A 13,846-nucleotide genomic window follows, 5' to 3' on the forward strand; every position below is an offset into this window, starting at 1 on the left:
GCCTCCTGCCTGAGCCCGAGCCCAGAGCCCGACAAGAAAAAGACTCCCAGACCTCTCGGAGCCAGATCCACAGTCCCTGCAAAGAAGGGACCCGTGGAGGCACCGAGTGACGTGGGAACAGACCTCTTGGAAGACACTCGAAAAGCTGACTGCGCAGCTTCTGAGGCATCCTCGACGTTGTGCTTTGGGGACTGAGAACCCCCACTACCGAGCAGCCCTTGCACCGAAGAACAGCCCTCCAGCATCTCCACGATCTGCGTGGGGCCCTTTTGCATTGTGCCACTCGACGCGCCATACCGGCCACTAGCCACGTGGTCAGCGGCCATCTTGGCGACGAAACCGACAATTTACACAGCAGGTCTGGTTGCTCCAGACCTACCCAAGCTCCTGTGAAAAGGAGCACTCGCTCTGACCTTGCTGGTCCGAGTGTTAAGCATCTTTCGATTCCTGCGTGGCTTGCATTAGCCAAGGCCTGTTTGCTTCGATCAGGTCGCCGACACCGCCAACAGCGAGAAGCCTGCGTGGGACAGATATTGACCGACTCCTGGATGTCCTCGACCCGGGTATCCACGTGGCTGCAGAAAGAAGCTACCCAACAACGCCTGTTTGCACCCGACATCGCCTGGTTCCAATCTGGTTCCACGGTAGTCACTGGCTAGTGACTTTGAACACTGTCCCCTCTGCTTTCAGGTCTTCACCACTTCAGATCCACCCTTGGATCCACCGGAACTCTTCACATCGAGCCGCCTGCAGCATCTTCAGCTCCAAGCACCATCGACCAGCGTGACGAAACCCGACACTACTTCGACCCTGTGCACCCGCTTCCTGTGGGTGAGGTAACTCAGCTCCGCCAGTGCTCCTGCACTGGTACACATCTCAAGGGCCTGTGTCTTAAGTTTCCGCTCCATAGGTCACTCGGAAGGTTAGGTTCCTAACTTTCTAACTTTGTACTTTTTACGCACCATAGACTTTGCATTGGAAAGTGCGTGCACTTTGAACACTGCACCCAAATCCCGCGGGCCTTTCCCGACTTAGTCACTGCTAGTCTCAAATAGCTCCAGCGATTCCCAAGGCCCCAGGCCTGTTCCCTTTCCTATTGGTATCTCTTATACCACTTTCTTAGTATATGGTTTAGGTGGCCCCTAGGACTCATCCATATTGTGCAACTTTTGTGTATTTTAAACTGTCTTGTGATTTAACGCTTGTGCTTCTGTGCTCATAAAGATTCCAGGGGATTTTATAGTTAATAAATCAATATATATTTTCAATATATATCTTTGTGGTGTCCCTTTCATTTGGTATTCAAGGGGGTTGTGTATGGTATAACAGCTGGCTTCACATGCCTTTCAGAGTTTAGCCTAAGACTGCTTTGTCCACGTTACCACTAGGATAACTGGTCTACAAGGTTGAATTACAACCAATCATCATAAGGGTTGCTTGGCATGGTACAAAGTGATCACTAAGAATTAGTGAGCATTATATACCAGGCCAACTTCTCACTTTGGTGAGCAGCGGATTGGGATCTGAGCTTGCTGTTGTTTTACCATTACAATCTTTGAGATTATCATTTGAAAGATCATACAGGTACCTGCTAGGTACATATAAAACAAGACTAGTATACATAAGTTCTACTGAACTTAGTTGTTGTAGAGTAAAGGAAGTAGCACACCCTAGCTACAACTACTAGATAGGTTTAGTAGGTAAACACCAGTGTAGGTAGATTGCAACACATCCACCCACACTAGAGCAATGTCTGGAGCAGAGGGTTCCACTGGGAACATCCCTGTTGAGAGTGACCCTCCAAGGGCACCATCCAAATTTGCTATTTTTTCCTTTAAGGAATTAAGACAGCTTTGTGTCTTAAGGGGTCTGAAGACAGGGCCTTCCCCTACTACAGACCACCTAAGAGAGCTCTTAGACCAGTCTGAGACTCTAAAGCCCTCTAAGGCAAACCCCACAGGGGATGCTGAAGGAGGCCATCCTTCAGAGGATGACACTGTAGATACCCCTGGTCCTATCATCCTGGTAGATGAGGAAGCCCCCATCACTGGAGCTCCTCAGGTAGATGAGGAGGAAGAGGAAGAGGAAGAAGAGGAAGAGGAGGGAAGCAGTGAGTCAGATGATGACAGAAATAGTCAGGTGCTGGTCAGTAGACTGAACCAGGCTAACTTAAGCCAACTTGGGAATGAATCTGGTAACAACCCATTCAGACCCCCAGGTGGACTTAACCAGAAGCCTAGGAGGAGAAGGACTCACTCAGGTGACTCTGACAACTCCCATGCTTCTAGAGGTTCTCATGGTCACTCCAGAAAAGAGATGACTAGCCCTCAGAGAAGGGAACATGAGGCCAAGATGAGAGAGGCTGAGCTTAGGATCCAGAGGCAAGAGTTAGAGGTTGCCCTGGCCACGGAGAAACTTGCTAGAGCAAGACAGCCTAGAGAGAGTGGGGTAATAGAACCCACTGGTGGCAGCAATATCCACAAGGATAAAGACAGGTCTTTTGATAACAGAAACCTGAGTAAGATTGTGCCCCCCTACAAAGCTGGGGATGATATCCATAAATGGATCACTGCAATGGAGAGAGCCTGCAGAGTACAGCAGATCCCTCAGGAGCAGTGGGCAGCAATCTTGTGGCTCTCCTTTGAAGGTAGAGGCCGAGACAGACTCCTCACAGCTAGTGATGGGGATTCTAGAAACTACCTGGTCATGAAGAGTGCTCTGATTGATGGGTTAGGCTTAACCACTGAACAGTACAGGTTAATGTTCAGAGATACCCAGAAGACACAGACTCAGGACTGGTCTGAATTTGTTGAGTGTGCCACTAAGGCTCTGGAGGGATGGTTGCTGGGAAGCAAGGTTACAGACTATGAAGGATTGTATAATTTGCTGATGAGAGAACACATTTTAAATAATTGTCAGAACCAGCAGTTGCATCAATATTTGGTTGACTCAGATTTGACCTCTCCCCAAGAATTGGGAAAGAGGGCAGATAAATGGGTAAGAACCAGAGTTAAGCAAAAGAACCAGAACCAGAACCAGGGTGTTGACCAGAAGAAAACAGACCAGAAGGGTGGGTAGCAGAAAGCTAAAGACCAGAAGTCTTCAACAGGGCCCCAAACTGATACAGAGGGTGGGTCCCAAACTTCCAAGAAGAAGAAGAGAGAAGGTCAGAAGAAACCCTGGTGTAAATCTTGTAAAAACACCTCTCACTGGACAAGTGAGTGTAAAAAGGGTGGAGCCCCCAGCACTGCAGCCCCTAAGGCAACTGCACCCACTAGTACAGCTAGCAGTGCTGGTCCACAAACCAAGGGGGTAGTGGGTATCACCTTGGGAACTGAAGGAGATTCTGACCTAGTTAGAACCCTTACTCAGGCTGTTCTGATTTGTGAAGGGGACATAGATTTGACCCCTGACATAAGTCCCAGTAACCTGGGCAAATACAGACAGACGCCTTTGATTAACAACAAAGTGGCTCAAGCTTACAGGGACACATGTGCCAGTGTCACTATGGTGACACCTAACTTTGTGGACCCTGGACAGTACATGCCGGGTCATAATTACCTGGTGACCAATGCCAGCAATGTCACTACTACACATAGTGTGGCACTTGTTAACTTTTCTTGGGGAGGGGTAACTGGCCTAAAAAGAGTTGTGGTTAGTGCTGATCTCCCAGTAGAATGTTTGTTGGGCAATGACCTGGAGAACTCTCTATGGTCAGAAGTGGAGTACAGGACTCATGCAGAGATGTTAGGGATATCATCACATGTCCTTGCTGTGACCAGGTCACAGGCCAAAAAGTGCCTCTCTGAACCTCAGGCCTTGGATCCTGGAACAATGGACCAAGCACCTTCCAAGAGAAAGAACAGGAGGGTTAAGGCTGTGCCTTCCCAACTGCCTGCAAGTGAGGATCAGGCTTCACAGGAAACTGATCTTGAGACCCCTAAAGGAACTGTCTCTGAAGAACTTGAACCTGATCAGGTTGAGTTTCTGGGGACAGGGGGACCTTCTAGGGCAGACTTGGGGCAGGCTCAGTTAACCTGTCCTTCTCTTGAACCCCTCAGACAGCAGGCTGCTGCTGAGGCTGCTGGGAATGCTCAAGGTGCCCATAAAGTTTATTGGGATGAAGTACTCCTTTACACAGAGGGTAGAGACCCCAAGCCTGGTGCAACCAGGAGGTTGGTTATACCTCTGCAATTTAGGGGTTTCCTTCTCACCTTAGCCCATGATATTCCTCTAGCAGGACACTTAGGCCAGAATAAGACCTGGGACAGGCTTGTCCCTCACTTTCACTGGCCTCACATGTCTGAAGACACCAAGGAGTTTTGTCGCTCCTGTGAAACCTGCCAAGCCAGTGGTAAAGCAGGTGGAACAACAAAGGCCCCCCTGATACCACTACCGGTGGTGGGGGTTCCCTTTGAAAGAGTGGGGATTGATATTGTAGGTCCAATGGATCCCCCTACAGCATCTGGGCACAGATTCATACTGGTGGTAGTGGATCATGCCACCAGGTACCCAGAGGCAATTCCACTTAGGACCACAACAGCTCCTGTTGTGGCCAGGGCCTTACTTGGAGTTTTCTCCAGAGTGGGGTTTCCTAAGGAGGTAATATCTGATAGAGGTGCCAACTTCATGTCAGGATATTTGACAGCTATGTGGAAGGAATGTGGTGTCAACTACAAGTTCACCACTCCTTATCATCCACAATGTAATGGGCTTGTTGAGAGATTTAACAAGACCCTAAAGGGCATGATTAAAGGATTACCTGAAAAGCTCAGGCGAAGATGGGACATCCTACTGCCCTGCCTTTTGTTTGCTTACAGAGAGGTCCCTCAAAAGGGGGTTGGCTTCAGCCCCTTTGAATTGTTGTTTGGGCACCCTGTAAGAGGACCCCTGTGTCTGGTAAAGGAAGGATGGGAGTTACCTCTCAAAAAGCCTAAGCAAGACATAGTGGACTATGTACTTGGTCTCCGCTCCAGGATGGCAGAGTACATGGAAAAGGCATCCAAAAACCTTGAGGCTAGCCAAGAATTACAGAAATCTTGGCATGACCAAAAGGCTGTCCTTGTTGAGTTTCAGCCTGGACAGAAGGTATGGGTGTTGGAGCCAGTGGCCCCAGCAGCACTCCAAGACAAATGGTCTGGACCCCATACAATTCTGGAGAAGAAGGGAGAGGTTACCTACTTGGTGGACCTAGGAACTCCCAGGAGCCCCCACAGGGTGCTCCATGTTAACAGATTGAAGGCATATGTCAGCAGGGAAGACATGGGCTTGCTCATGGCTACAGATGAGGGACAGGAGGAAGAGAGTGACCCTCTCCCAGACCTGCTCACTCAGAACCCTGAGGATGGCTCAGTTGATGGTGTGGCCTTAGGTGGCAGCCTCACTGAACATCAGCAACATGACTGCAGACAAGTTCTACAGGCATACAGGCATATGTTCTCATTGACACCCAGTCAGACTAACTGGTGTACACATGTGGTGGACAATGGTGACAGTCTTCCTGTAAAGAGCAAGATTTACAGGCAACCTGACCACGTCAGGGACTGTATAAAGACTGAGGTGCAAAAGATGCTGGAATTAGGTGTTATTGAGCCTTCAGAGAGCCCCTGGGCTGGCCCAGTGGTTCTGGTCCCCAAACCTCACACCAAAGATGGCAAGAGAGAGATGAGGTTCTGTGTGGATTACAGAGGACTCAATGCTGTCACCAGGACAGATGCACACCCCATTCCAAGGGCAGATGAGCTCATTGACAAGTTGGCTTCTGCCAAATATTTGAGCACATTTGACTTGACAGCTGGCTACTGGCAAATCAGGTTAGCTGAGGAGTCTAAAGCCAAGACAGCATTTTCTACCCCTAGTGGGCATTATCAATTTGTGGTGATGCCCTTTGGTTTGAAAAATGCACCTGCCACCTTTCAAAGGTTGGTGAATCAAGTCCTTACTGGGTTGGATGACTTTTGTGCAGCTTATCTGGATGATATTGCTGTCTTTAGCTCCACCTGGGAGGATCACCTGGTCCACCTGAAGGAAGTGCTTGAGGCTCTGCAAAAGGCAGGCCTCACTATCAAGGCAACAAAGTGTCAGATAGGGCAGAGCAAGGTTGTGTACCTGGGCCACCTGGTAGGTGGAGGCCAAGTTCAACCACTGGAGAGTAAGATCCAGACCATAAAGGACTGGTCCCCTCCAACTACCCAGACACAGGTCGGAGCTTTCTTGGGCCTGACTGGGTACTACAGGAAGTTTGTTAAGAACTATGGGTCCATTGTGACTCCCCTTAATGATCTGACATCCAAGAAGATGCCCAAAAAGGTTCAGTGGACAGAAATCTGTCAAAAGGCATTTGATGACCTGAAGAAGGCCATGTGCTCTGCACCTATCCTGAAGAGTCCTGACTACTCAAGAGAGTTCATTGTCCAAACAGATGCTTCTGAGTTGGGAGTGGGAGCAGTGCTTTCACAGCTTAATGTAGATGGCCAGGACCAGCCCATTGCTTTCATTAGCAGAAGGCTGACCCCCAGAGAGAAACGTTGGTCAGCTATAGAGAGGGAGGCCTTTGCTGTGGTGTGGGCCCTGAAGAAATTGAGACCATACTTGTTTGGCACTCACTTCAAGATTCAGACCGACCACAAGCCCCTCTTATGGCTTAATCAGATGAAGGGTGAAAACCCCAAACTACTCAGGTGGTCCATTTCCCTACAGGGGATGGACTTTACAGTGGAGCACCGCCCAGGGACTGACCATGGCAACGCAGATGGTCTCTCCAGGTACTTCCACTTAGAACATGAAGACACAACTGGTCAAGGTTAGTCTAATGTCCCTGCGTTTGGGGGGGGGGGTTATGTAGGAGAGTAGGGTCTGCTATCCTATGGTCACCCCACATTTTTGCTTTTTGCTTCACTGGTTTATGACTTAATGTGGCTGTGGGCCTGCTAATCAGACCCACAGCCTGCTGTTCTCTCTCTAAATTACTGTCAATGCACTTCAGGTGCATTACGAATTGGAACTGGTTCACCTTATAGGCCCCTGTAACAGTGTACCATAGGTACCCAGGGCATAGGTGTATCCAAGGCCTACCAGGGGCTGCAGCATGTATTGTGCCACCCCTGGCCTGGCCTCCATATTTGACACAACTGGCTGATCACTCAGCTGGGGTAAGTTGGTGTAATCACCTCTTACTTAGGTACAGTATGTCTGTACCTAACCCTAAACTGGACACATATGTTCCTATCAGCCACTCCTATGGAAGGCCTCATCAATCCTGGAGGCAGAGTGCTTGGAAATATGTGAGATGGTGCTCCAGAATGAGCTGAGCCTGTCTGCAGCTGTCGGGAATCACTCCCTAATCTGTTCCAGGATATTGCCATACCATATACTCTTAAGTGCATTATAATCCTCGCGGTTAAATGCTATCTTTGGTTTGGCTTTATCAAAACATGTCGAGTAAGGTGTCATACGAATTGGAATACTATCCCCTCGACAGTTCTGTCGACGAGGATAGCATTCCACCCTGCTAGAGGGACATGACATGTGTGTAGCCTTAACCCCGGTTAAAGTTAACCAGAGCCTCAGCATCACAAAATGGATGCTGCCACCACAGACACGAGTCTGGCCTCCTGCTGCTGACCAAAACTCGGCAGATGGTGGCCTGGACAAAGGGTTTCCTGCCTTGGGAGGTGCGAGCACCACCCCAGACAGGGTTTTGTGTATTGGGTAGGACAGGGCTGAATAAAATCAGACATGCCCGGGGCACACAAGGTGTCCCCATGCAGAGGCCAGTCCAAACCGGTCCTGGGACTTTCCAGACCCAGGCTTGGCGCGGAACTGGACAAAGGAAAGGGGGTGTAACCGCCCCCCTTCCTGGTTCCTCCCAGAGGAGGGACCTAGTAGGTGATCCACCCCTCAGATTGGGAATAAGAGTGAGAGCAGTGCCATTGCACAGCAGATCATCCTGAATCAACTTGAAATACAGAAGAAGACTGGACTTCGACATTCTGCTGCTCAGAAGACTGAAGAGAATCTCCCTTGTGGCCTAGGAGTGGCCACCCTGTGAACACAGGCACCAACCAGCAACTCGACGTCTGCTTTGCCGCCGCCTCCCGCCGGAGCCCGAGCCCAAAGCCTGACAAGAACCAGACTCCCAGACCTCTCAGAGCCCGATCCACAGTCCCTGCAAAGAAGGGACCCGTGGAGGCACCGAGTGACGTGGGACCGGACCTCTTGGAAGACACTCGAAAAGCTGACTGCGCAGCTTCTGAGGCATCCTCGACATTGTGCTTTAGGGACTGAGAACCCCCACCACCGAGCAGCCCTTGCACCAAAGAGCAGCCCTCCAGCATCTCCACGATCTGCGTGGGGCCCTTTTGCATTGTGCCACTCGACGCGCCATCCCGGCCATTAGCCACGTGGTCAGCGGCCATCTTGGCAACGAAACCGACAATTTACACAGCAGGTCTGGTTGCTCCAGAGCTACCCAAGCTCCTGTGAAAAGGAGCACTTGCTCTGACCTTGCTGTTCCGAGTGTTATGCATCTTTTGATTCCTGCGTGGCTTGCATTAGCCAAGGCCTGTTTGCTCCGATCAGGTCGCCGATACCGCCAACAGCGAGAAGTTTGCGTGGGACAGCTCGTGACCGACTCCTGGATGTCCTCGACCCCGGGTATCCACGTGGCTGCAGAAAGAAGCTACCTGACAACGCCTGTTTGCACCCGACATCGCCTGATTCCAATCTGGTTCCACGGTAGTCACTGGCTAGTGACTTTGAACACTGTCCCCTCTGCTTTCAGGTCTTCACCACTTCAGATCCACCCTTGGATCCACCGGAACTCTTCACATCGAGCCGCCTGCAGCATCTTCAGCTCCAAGCATCATCGACCAGCGTGACGAAACCCGACACTACTTCGACCCTGTGCACCCGCTTCCTGTGGGTGAGGTAACTCAGCTCCGCCAGTGCTCCTGCACTGGTACACATCTCAAGGGCCTGTGTCTTAAGTTTCAGCTCCATAGGTCACTCGGAAGTTTCCTAACTTTCTAACTTTGTACTTTTTACGCACCATAGACTTTGCATTGGAAAGTGCGTGCACTTTGAACACTGCACCCGAGTCCCGCGGGCCTTTCCCGACTTAGTCACTGCTAGTCTCGAATAGCTCCAGCGATTCCCAAGGCCCTAGGCCTGTTCCCTTTCCTATTGGTATCTCTTATACCACTTTCTTAGTATATGGTTTAGGGGGCCCCTAGGGCTCATCCATATTGTGCAACTTTTGTGTATTTTAAACTGTCTTGTGATTTAACGCTTGTGCTTCTGTGCTCATAAAGAGTCCAGGGGATTTTATAGTTAATAAATCAATATATATTTTCAATATATATCTGTGTGGTGTCCCTTTCATTTGGTATTCAAGGGGGTTGTGTATGGTATAACAGCTGGCTTCACATGCCTTTCAGAGTTTAGCCTAAGACTGCTTTGTCCACGTTACCACTAGGATAACTGGTCTACAAGGTTGAATTACAACCAATCATCATAAGGGTTGCTTGGCATGGTACAAAGTGATCACTAAGAATTAGTGAGCATTATATACCATGCCAACTTCTCTCAGTGGTGACCTGCTCCAGGGCCCTTGTGACATCTTGGCAGCATTGGACTATCTGTAGCTGCATGGCCAGTGACCTACGCGACAACTGTGAAGTGGCGTTCTCAATGAGGTGGTTTGACCGGGTGTAGGCAGATAGCCGTGTCAGCAGCTGGCGGTGCCGTCAGCGGGTGATGTCCTGTTGCGCCACCATTAGTTAGTTACTCTCTTTCACAGCTGCGGTTAGCTCCTGCACACTTTTAGTAAGTTGGTCAATGTTGCGTGTAGTTTTGTACAGCTGCAGCTGCACGGCTGCCATGTGCTGTGCCTGCTTGCGGTGCACAGCAAGCATCCGAGATTCAATTCCTAGCCCTAGGTGTTGTGCCTGTTGCTCCATGTCTGGTGGTGTGGCCACAGAGCGCTGCTGCCTTATCCTGCCGCTTGCCTGGGACTGCACAGTGGCTGTGTAACGTGTCTGCCTCCAGGATGGTGGTGGGGTCTGCTCCACTGCCATGCGTGACGCCTGGGGTGGTTGAGCTCCTCCTATGGCTGCAGGGGTGGCCCTGTGCGTTCGGGAAAGTGCTTGTCCAGGTGCTGGTGCAGGTGCTGGGTCATGTGCTGGACCAGGTGCTGTTTGGCTCTCTCCCTCCATCTCATCTTGAGTCTACACAATGTGGAGTGTCTCGCTATCAGACGGCTCAGCATCTGCAGCACCTGTGATGTGAATAAGTGCATGATTAATGATATGATTCAGGCACCTGGAAAGTAGCAACATGCATGCAGGCTTGTATTCCCTGACTGGCTTTAGGAGTATGTTTCACTTGACTTTTCAGGCTGTGTGTGGCTATCAGGGCACATTGTCACACTACAGGTCCCACAATGCAATTGGGCATTTGGGATGGGCAGGGACTGCATTACTGGGGTTACCAATATGGCTTGCTCTGGGGGCATGGGAATTGTTAGGGGATGGGGTCGCAGTTGCATGGCTCTTACCTTGGGATTGGTGTGTGGCACAGGAGCTGTCCAGCTGAGTGACCCCTACGCAGGCTGCAGGGTTGATGGTATCCTACACCAAGTCCTCCAGTGGTGTGTTAGCAGGAACTGTGGAGTCTCCTCCTCCCCTGGCCAGTCTCTCTCCCAGTCTCTCCGCAATGCGCTCCTTAGCACGGCCTCTGAGGTCATACCACCTCTTCTTGAGGTCATCGATTGACTGCTATGTCACTCCAACGGCCTTGACATTTGCCCTGATGCGCAGCCAGATGCTCCTTTTGGCACCTTCCGGGAGAGCTTACCAAACAGCTGGTCATGGTCCCTGCTGACTTTCTCTATCAAGTACTCCCGCTCTTGTTCAGAGAACTTGATTTTTCGCTTCCTGCCTATGTCACTGATCCTTCTGCTTCCTGGTACATTCTGGTATAAATGTGTGTCCTGTCTTGGGACTGCAGGGTATGTCTCCTGGAGCTCAGTGCTGTGCCTCCTCCTCTATCCAGCTCTGTGTTCCAAATGAGGCATGGAGCTGCCTACTTCCTGGTTGTGATGTCATCATTGGGCTCAAAATGCGACTTCCCGCTTTTGCGACCTCGCAATCTGCAAGATCGCTATTTGCGATTTTGGTATTTGCGAAATCGCAATTTGGGGTTGGGAAACAGCGGATTCTGTGGTTAAATAGCGATTTTGGATTATTCGCATACGGCGATCGTGGCCGATTGCGAATCGCTGTTTATTAGCGATTTTGATGATGATTCTGCGAATTCTAGATAGCTATTCGGTATTTTTTGCTATTTAGAATTCGCAGAGTGGGTGCTTGATGCATCTGGAGGTAAGTCTGTAATACTACTAGCAAAATATAATAAATGGAAATTTTTCAAAATTAAGTCAAATGCCTCAGGCTGTTGGCTTATCGGTCAAATTACCAGTGATCCTCAGTCTATTACAATATGTGGACCCTATGCACCTTGTTACTACATTCTGATTATTTTTTGGCAATTAATGTTAGAACTCTCAAACTTGGAGATGCCCATAATTGTATGGAGTGATATCAATGTCACAATCAATCCTCGTATCAACACTCCAAACCCATTTACTGCAGTTACGCATGTTGCTCTTGAGGGCGATGCTCCCCCGTTTAATGGATTCCCATGCTATAACAGATTCCAATTGCACCCATCAACCACATCTGAGAGGCAAAACCTGGCTCCCTACAAATCACACTCCAAAATTGTTATCGTTTTATTTTCTATTTCTATTTAGGGGGTTTCATAGAGCGCTTGGTGACGCACAGCGGAGTGTCCCCGCGCTAAAGAGCTAATACCTACCAGAACTTACAAATGCAGAAAAACTACTGTGTGAATAAGGCAGTCTTCAGCTTGGCTCTAAAGATTGTTTCTGAAGGTTCTAATCACAGCGCCATAGGTAGCTTGTTCCATCTGGATGCTGCGAGGTGCCTAAAAGATCTTCCACCCATCGGGGCTCTGGACACCTTAGGAATTGCCAGGAGTCCTGAGCCGGAAGATCTCAGAGAGCGAGACGGCTCGTAGGGTGTCAGCAATCCTTTCAAAGGGAGCGGAGCTCTCCCGTTGATAATCCGGTGGCACGTGCACAGGGCTTTGATCCCACCCTGCTACGGATCGGGAGCCAGTGCAGAGACCGGAGGGCCGCTGTGGAGCCTGCTCTTCTGGGTAGTCTAAGCACTAGTCTGGCAGCGGCATTCTGGAGAACCTGAAGACGGTTCAAATTCTTCTCCAGAGTTCCCAAGTAGAGCAGATTGCCGTAATCCATCTTAGACGTGACTAGTGCATGCACCAGGGTTTGGCGGGCTCTGATAGGTAAGAATTTTAATACCTTCCTGAGACTTTTGAGGGTCCCAAAGCATGATCCAACCACCTGATTGATCTGGGGGACCAAAGGTAAGGTCAGAATCAAACCAAATGCCCAAGTTCTTTGCTTTCTGGCAAGGGGTGGGTGCTGGACCCAAGCATGATGGCCACCACGCCGACGTCCACGCCGATTGGCCTCCCCCCACCACCAGTACCTCGGTCTTGTCTCCGTTGAGCTTGAGGCAATTGGCGGACATCCAGGCCGTGAGGTCTTGCATGCAAGCTCTGAAGATGTCCGCCGAGGGACCGGGCTCACGTGATAGGGAGATGACCAACTGCGTGTCGTCGGCATATGACACCATTTGGGGGCCGTAACTCTCTACCAAGGAAGCGATCGGGGCAACATAAAGATTAAAAAGAGTTGGGCTCAGGGATGAGCCCTGCGGCACCCCTTGATCCAAAGAGATGCGCTCAGAGTAATGGTCGCCCTGCCTTACTTGGAAGCCTCGGCCTGCAAGAAATGAGTAAATCCATTTCAGTGCTGCCCCTCTCACCCCGCCTTTGCTCAGACACTGTAGCAAGATGGAGTGTGCTACAGTGTCGAACGCCGCACTGAGGTCCAGGAGGATTAAGGCCATGGTTTGTCCCTCATCAGCGCCTTGCCTGAGGGTTTCGGTAGCCCTAAGGAGGGCAGACTCCGTAGAGTGATGCGGCCGAAACCCGAATTGCGTAGGGTGAAGGAGGTTGCTTTCGTCCACAAATTTCATTAGCTGCTTATTTACCACCTTCTCCGCTACCTTAGAAAAGTAAGGCAGCAAGGAGATGGGGCGAAGATTATCTAACTTCTCAAAGCTAATGTTGGGCTTCTTACTTAGGGGGAGCACCACAGCCTGTTTCCAGTCCTCTGGTATGGAGCTGGATAGGAAGGAGATATCTAGCAAGTGTCTGATATAGGGTTCTAGTGTTTCCAGACTGTCTCCAAGCCTTTTTGGGGAGGCGGGATCCCGAGGGGAGACAGATTTAACAGATCTGCAAATTTTAACTAAATCCACCGGTGAAGGGGTGGTGAAATTAAGTAGCAGATTTTGATCGGCTTCATCACTCAATAAGTCTGCTTACATTTCCGCTGCAGGAGGTATGTGGGGAAAAGCGGAGTAAATATTAGACACTTTATCTCCAAAGTAGTTCGCAATGCGATTGCATGCTGCTACTGAGTGATCTTCCTCTAAAGTAGAGGTTTTTGGGGTAGCCAGAGTTTTATATATGCTGAACAGTTCCCTAGACGAGTTCTCTGCCTCGTGGATTCTGTCAGCATAGTATGTGGCCTTCTCTATCCAGATCTTGTTGTGATAGGCGCGTCTCTTCGCAAGATAGGCCTCTTTCATCCGGTCGTCGTATGCCACTCTCCACTGCCTTTCTGCACATTTGCAGTCCCTTTTGGCGCAACGCAACGCCTCGCCAAACCAGG

Source organism: Lissotriton vulgaris, chromosome 4_1 (assembly GCF_964263255.1).
Source record: "Lissotriton vulgaris chromosome 4_1, aLisVul1.2, whole genome shotgun sequence".
Classification (NCBI taxonomy): Eukaryota; Metazoa; Chordata; class Amphibia; order Caudata; family Salamandridae; genus Lissotriton; species Lissotriton vulgaris.